This window comes from Protopterus annectens, chromosome 3.part1 (assembly GCF_019279795.1).
Source record: "Protopterus annectens isolate FY-2018-M chromosome 3.part1, PAN1.0, whole genome shotgun sequence".
NCBI classification, from domain to species: Eukaryota; Metazoa; Chordata; order Ceratodontiformes; family Protopteridae; genus Protopterus; species Protopterus annectens.
Window position 1 is genome coordinate 146909275 of NC_056732.1, and position 7261 is coordinate 146916535.

General features: G+C 38.9%; 1 long non-coding RNA gene across 2 annotated transcripts in view; it reads right to left on the bottom strand.

Moving 5' to 3' along the window:
• LOC122798048 overlaps positions 1 to 4468 on the bottom strand; it is a 553957-nt gene extending 549489 nt beyond the window's left edge. For both annotated transcript variants that reach the window (XR_006364210.1, XR_006364209.1), the window contains exon 1: positions 4346 to 4468. This is a non-coding gene — a long non-coding RNA (uncharacterized LOC122798048). The remainder of the gene's footprint in view (positions 1 to 4345) is intronic.
• Between the last annotated feature and the right edge of the window lie 2793 nt (positions 4469 to 7261).

Consider the following 7261-nt stretch of genomic DNA (forward strand, 5'->3'; position numbering starts at 1 on the left):
TTGTGGCACTGACTTATGTATATGTAGAAGGGATTTCTGGATGCCTTGTAAGCCAGGCATAGATCACCCCTCTGCAATCTATAGGAGGCTGAGTAAAGGAAAAGGGCTTTAAGGTGCTATTCATAAGGCAGGTTTGTTATGCCTTGTATTCTTTTTGTAAGGAACCTCTGAGGCCGCCCTAGTTGCTGTACATGCCTGGTCAGGTACATACCAAAGGGCGCACTGAACTCTATGATTGGTCTAATAAGGGCACAGTACAGTGGGATAACGACCTCTTTGGACCTTGATGCCATGCCCTTACTTATAAGTCACGCAACATAATAGGATTTCCTCACTACTTTGGCCACATGATGGCTGAAAGTAAGGCTACTGTTTACGTGCGCACCCAGATCCCTGACCACTGGGTTAACTCTTGGGGGATGCATTATCAATATAATAATTAGCAGAGATTGTTGACTTCCCAAAGTGTACAATTATAGATTTCTTAGCATTAAGTCTAAGACCATGGCTTTGGCACCATTTGTTAGTCAGAGATAGACCTTTTTGAAGAATGCTAGTATCTACAGGGGAATTGATTAAAACCCCCAGCAAAGTATTTTCTGAATGATACTTTAGTGAGGGCAGAGGACCTGAAGTCAAGCTCTTCTAACTACACACACACACATACAAACATGCACATAACGTGAATGTTGTTTGATTTGATTCCCCTATCTAGCTAGCTACACAAGCTGAAGAAAACAGTACTTAACGCTGACACCATTGCAGACATCTGCATGTTACATTAAACATAACACCTCTACAACAGTTTGACATCAAGTAAAGATGACTTAACATACAGCAAAACTCTTGTCTTACTTGCCAAAGATCAACTCGTCACTGTTGAATTCCTGAAAATGCAGCAGTACTGTCCACCCTTGTCACAATAGTAATAAATACTGGTACGACATTCAACACCTCCCACAGTACAAATAGTGTCAACAACTAGTTGAAATTCTGCACTACAGCCCCAGTAAGCTTAACTGGATCACCAACAAAAAAAAAATGTACTAATCTAAACCTAATCTCCCCAAACAGCCTAAATGAGAAAATTGAAAATGCTTCGTTAGTATGATCTCTGTTTGGGTGGCCACGGTGGTGCAGTGGTTAGCATTGCTGCCTCACAGCAAGAGGTTCTCCAGATCGATCCTTGGCTGGGGTGCCTTCTGTGCAGAGTCTGCATGTCCTCCCTGTGGTCGTGTGGGTTTCCTCCCACATCCATACTGTAGGTGCATTGGACACACTCAATTGGCCCTAGGCATGAGTGCGTGCATGTGTGTGCCTTCTGTGGAAGGTTGGGCGCCAGGCTGGCAACTCGACACCGTAAAACTCCACTGCCAATCAAGAGCAGACAGGTGATCTGCTGTGGCGACCCCTAACTGGGAAAAGCCGAAAGAAGAAGTAGTATGATCTCCGTTTCTTGATCCAGACTTGCATCTCCTTGTGCATTCAATAATACATATTTAACAAGACAAGTATATGTATATGTACATTTTTATATACACACACACACACACACACACATTTATATATTGCTGCAGTGTTTTATAAGATTAAAATCAATTGCCAAAAAGCTTTGCATTACATACATATGCAACATAATTCCGACATATGACACTGACCGCTTAAAACCACTGCACTATGGTGATACAATGTGATGTGCTTGGTGTTTGTAGTGGGTTCAGAAAGTTGTATTTGCTATATTTAGAATTATGGTCTATACAGCCTGTCCCTAAAAAGCATGGACAGCTCAGCAGGACATTTTCACTTATTTAACAAAATGCAATAAATCACAGCAGTGACATGAAGTGGGAATGCATTGTATCACACAATAAAGCATCTGCAGTAAAAATACAGGAAACTCTTAAGTGTCTGTACAGACAACTGTTCAAACTCATTCAGAATATTGCATGCCGCTTTACAGACTCCCATCTTCATAAACACAAACAGTTCAAGGACTGAAATAAAAAAATAATGCAGGTCTGGAATCTGAACGAAGGCAAAAGGAATATATTAAATACAAAAATTAATGGGTAACACAAACTGTTATGTGCTTGTAGGCAATTAATGGATAATTAAATGTCACCTTTCAGAAAACATCAGATAGAAGCAAAACTATTTATATAGATGACTGATGACTCAGAGGCAATGAAAATAAGTATGTTTTCACACAAAGGGTAGTGAAGGCATGAACAGCCATAATCACAATTCTTAAACCATGTACACAAATGAGTTTAATTTCAGCTTTTTTCAGGACACCATTTCCCATTACACAAGCATATACAAATTCCATACCTTCCAGGATTAGCCATATGCATTCACTACATAGCAACCAGAATGCTGAATATTCTGAAATAAACATGATCATCACAACCGGCGACAGTGGTGCAGTGGTTAGCATTGTTGCCTCACAGCAAGAGGTTCCCCGGTTCGATTCTTGGCTGGGGTGCCTTCTGTGCGGAGTCTGCATGTCCTCCCTGTGGTTGTGTGGGTTTCCTCCCACATCCTAAAGACATGCTGCAGGTGAATTGGGCACTCTAAATTGGCCCTAGGAGAGTATGTGTGTGTTTGTGTGTGTGTCTTCTGTGGAAGGCTGGGCACCAGGCTGGCAACTCGACACTGTAAAACTCCACTGCCAATCATGAGCGGACAGGTGATCCGCTGTGGCGACCCCTAACTGGGAAAAAGCCGAAAGAAGAAGATCACCAAAAAAAAAAACATACTAACATACCTTAAATTTTTTGCTGTGTTATTACACAAGTGACAGCAAAGTCATTACAAAGAAAAGGACAATAACTATAAAAATATTTACCTGTTTTACACCCTCCCCAAAAAATATATAGACTGCAGGATAATTTGTAGAGATAACACACCAATAAACAGAAAACCACTTTATGTAACAGTACTCAGTTCTACCTCTCAACCTCTTAGCACAAGAAATCTGGACAAAGCCTAAATGAATGTGGAGACAAAAGGCCCCCAATAGAGGCAGATTTTAAACACTCCTCTTATAAATTCGGAAAGTTGCGAGAACAACATTTATGTTAGCATACATTTCCTGAAGGATATGCGGTCTGAAACTCAAATGTTTGCCTTAATTTTCTGACTTCAATCCTCACCGATTTAGCAGAAAACCACATTTTTTTGAGTAACAGACCAAAAATATAAGGCAAAAGTCTGGACATTCTGCAAAAATTCTGGACAGTTGAGAGGTATGTACAATACAACTACAACAAAAATAATAAAGTACCAAGATAGAAAAACGTTTATGGATTTACATCGTGGGAAAACAAAGCTCACAAAAAACAGGCAAGTTCCTTAAGAATAAAGAAGTGGTCTACTATACATGTCAGCAAAATTATTAATTTATAAATGGATCTGATCCAATGTTCTAGAGTACAAGAATCATCTCTCTTGCCCTAGTGCTGCATGTACCTGTTGGAAAAAAAAAGAGGCGTATATGGCATGGCACCATGACAGTAAAAGACAGCCACTTTTCCTTGCAAAATCTGGATCTTGAGTACTATGAAAAAGAAAAATGATCATTTGCTTATTATGGCATCTCAAACTACAAGATTTTTTTCACCGTAACTCATTTGACACGCATACAAACTGCTTATACTGTACTAAATATTCCAACAGTATGCATGCACGTATTTTAAATATTTTCTAACTGCTACAAAAGGTTCGTGCCGTAGTACACAGCAGTAGTCAAAGGTATATTCAGTATTGAACCACTTACTATTGTCGCACTAATTCACATTACACCAACACTAAATACTGTGTTACAAAACTTATCGGAAAAAAAGCAGGCAACGTCTAGTACATTCACCGGGTCAACTTAGCTGCATTACAATAAGTCGCATTCCTAACATTAATACCGATTACTGCTGCATACAAAAATCAGACGGAGTAATAAACGCAACTAATTACATATTCACGTAGTTTCTAATGTCCTTGTCGTTGTAGAAATAACCACGACTGAAATAAAACACAAAATGCGTAATATCTTCTTTTTACAAAGTAATACCACTACATAAAAACAAACTGGTACGATGAAATTATACGCTGCAGGTGTCATCTGGTATATGCAATTCAAATTAAAAATCCACCTGCTGAAAAGTTTTTGTAGACTTCAATTTGGCATGTTTTGCAGCTACCCCAAACCTTATTCAGTTCAACTAAACAGCATACAGCTGGGTAAAGACAGTTTTCATTGTTAAGCAATGCCACCTACACTGCATGTACATTGCATATTATGAACTGAACAACTTGCAGAATTGTACAATGAAAAAAATAACCCCCTTACCTCGCCAGCAATACTACAGTGACGTGCTTTCTACAGAAAAAAAAAAACAGTAGCTGTTTTCGAAAGGGAGGGATTTTACAACCGAAGCTCCACCACTGCCGACCCCCCTCACTTCCGTGTACCATCAAAGAACCTGATCCACCCCCAACGTAGGCACGTTTAATGATGTAACCATGCGGCTAGCGTAAGGGAGCGTCTATTAATAATACTCGCTGAACAGAAAAAGTTATGTTCTTCTTTCAGTGGGAATAGTAACATATATGAAATATTTGGTGATAACTGATTTGGTCCAGTTGAACCAAATCCCGACTGCTGACTTGTAACACAGGTGGAGCAGATTTAACTGTTATAACTTCCAAAAAAGGTGTGTTACTCTATATTTTATAGACATTGAGGACATCGACACTTATTCCAAATTTCTGAATGTCGTTCGAAAATCACTTACTCTTCCTGGCAAAATGCTTCAGCTCAACATTGCACTGTGCTTGCTCGCTGGAATGTGTATACACAGTTTGTTATTAGTCTGAACTATTCTGGTATTGCTTACATTTAGTCCGCTCTTAATAAAATTTGTGATTTTTCTGGCTAATTGTTTGGATCATCTAAGGATTGAAGTCACCAAATAATGCCATACATTTGAGTTTCAGACGTCAAATCCTTCAGAAAATGCATGTTAACACAAACCCTGTGATTTAGCAATTTTTTAGCTGTGTAGGGGTAATATTTAAAATCTGTCGCTATTTTTGGGCTTTTGTTTCCCCATTTTGTAGAGCGTTGTCCAAATTTCTAGCCCTAAGAGGTTGGAGAGATATGAGTATGACAGCTGGCTGTAAATTATCGCATCGGGGAAAACTTCACGACTGTAATTCGGTGCGTGCTTTTCCAAACGATGAAAGACAATACAGGTTTTGCGCCGCGCGGTGTTTGCGGATCACATAAAAAAACAATCCTTTGTTGCATTTCTTAAAACAGTTTCCCCTGTACCCAAAAGCATTTTGTGACATCCTTTAAATCTAAACAGTAAAGCGGAAGTAACTGGCAACTGCCTGGCAACTGTCCAGATTTTTGGCTGCTATTTGTTGGTATGTTCCTCAATACAATTTGTGATTTTCTGACAAATCATTGAGGACTGAAGTCACTAAATAATGACTGTCGTTCGAGTTTCACACTCCATATCCCACAGAAAATAAATGCTGATACAAAGCCCTTTTATCCTAGTAACTTTCTAAGTTTGTAATAAGAGCAGTATTTAAAAGCTGTCCCTATTTTGGACCCCCCCCCCCCCAATTATTTATGGCTTTGGACTGATTTCTTGTGCTAAAAGGTTGACAGCTATTCCAGCAGCCTAGTTACACGTTTCATCAACTTATCGCACCTGACTGAATACCTATTTCTGAGAAATGTAGTAAATGACACCCACATTGCCTTGCAGTACGAGTGACTAGCCTACACACACGCGTGTTGCCCCTGTCCATGTGATGCCTAAACCGTTTCCAGCCATTGTAGAAGAAACTTATTTTAGTAAGTGTAGGTTCACGTCAAAGACTTTCAGACTCAAAGCAAAACACTGAATTCACCGCATAGCTCTCAACCTTCCATATCCAAAATGAGGAACACTAGCCCTCATAATGTGGAACAAATGGTCAAAATGTGCAACACATACTAATGCCTTACTAACAACGTCGACTGGGAAGGTCACAGGCTGGTTAAAATATGCTGGTTTTACTTATAAAGAAAATATTTTAATGAATTAATATGATTAATTTTTGTTTACCATGGATTTCACTTTAAAAAATCGTAACACTGAAATGTGTGACAGACTCTTTCAATGTGGAACATCGAGGAACTTCGAGGAACATGAACTTTTTAAGACCCCCGAATGAGGTACCCTTGAGAGGTATGATTCACCGTATAAAGCTCCGATTTGAAATGAAGCAACAGAAAGCCACACAGAACTGCACAGTATCAATTTATTTTTTTGGTGATAGAAAGAGCTGGCACTACGAAAGTCCATGTCACTTTATCAGGCAGAAGAAAATAATCGGTTTCCTCCCAACTGTCATACAATCATGTTAACAATACTAATGCAGTTCTCAGTGTGACAGCAACTTTAGAAGTTAAATGATTCCCCGAAGAATGTTCTAATGTAAATAACGCCACACAGAAACATTACTGTTTCAGTGGCAGCATCGCACAATGACGATTTGTGCAAAACTCCATCAAAGAAATACATAAAAAAGAAACATCAGACCTCCAAACACTGTTTCACTATTGGTTCAAAGAGGGAAGTCAGCCTGTTATTATGTACTAGATTAAGGGGACTGGTAGCAAGAACTGCAAATTGGAAGGCATACAAAAGCCACAAAGACAAACTGCCTGTCCCTGATCATACACATGACACATGACATCTGACTACAAAAACAATCAAAAGAACTATTTGTTTATTAGGTCATTTGTTGATTGCAACCAAATTGAACAGATTGCACTCTAAATTATAACAGCACTACACGCACGCTATTTTCCGAGGTCAGATCTCCACAGATATTTTTACACGTTCTTACAGATTTGTTATCTACATAATCCCCCTTGCATTTTTCACAAGAGCCTCAACAAAAAGAAAATTAAAATTCGTGATAAAAAGTGGAAAAGTTAAGACCTGTGCGGCAAAATGCAGAAACGTTGATTTTGGTAGCAGACAGAAAAAAACATGGTCCAATTTGAATGTCGGTTTATCTGTCGGATGAATTATATCCTACTCAGTCAATTGTTTTATCCTGTCAGTTTCCTCTAGTAAAGGTCTTACGTTTGTTTTATACAGTTTTGATTACTCTCATTGTTTTTTTACAAAGGCTGTTCACTCATCCATCAGTCTTTTTGTAAAATAATATTTTATTGCATCTCCCAGATTCCCTTGAA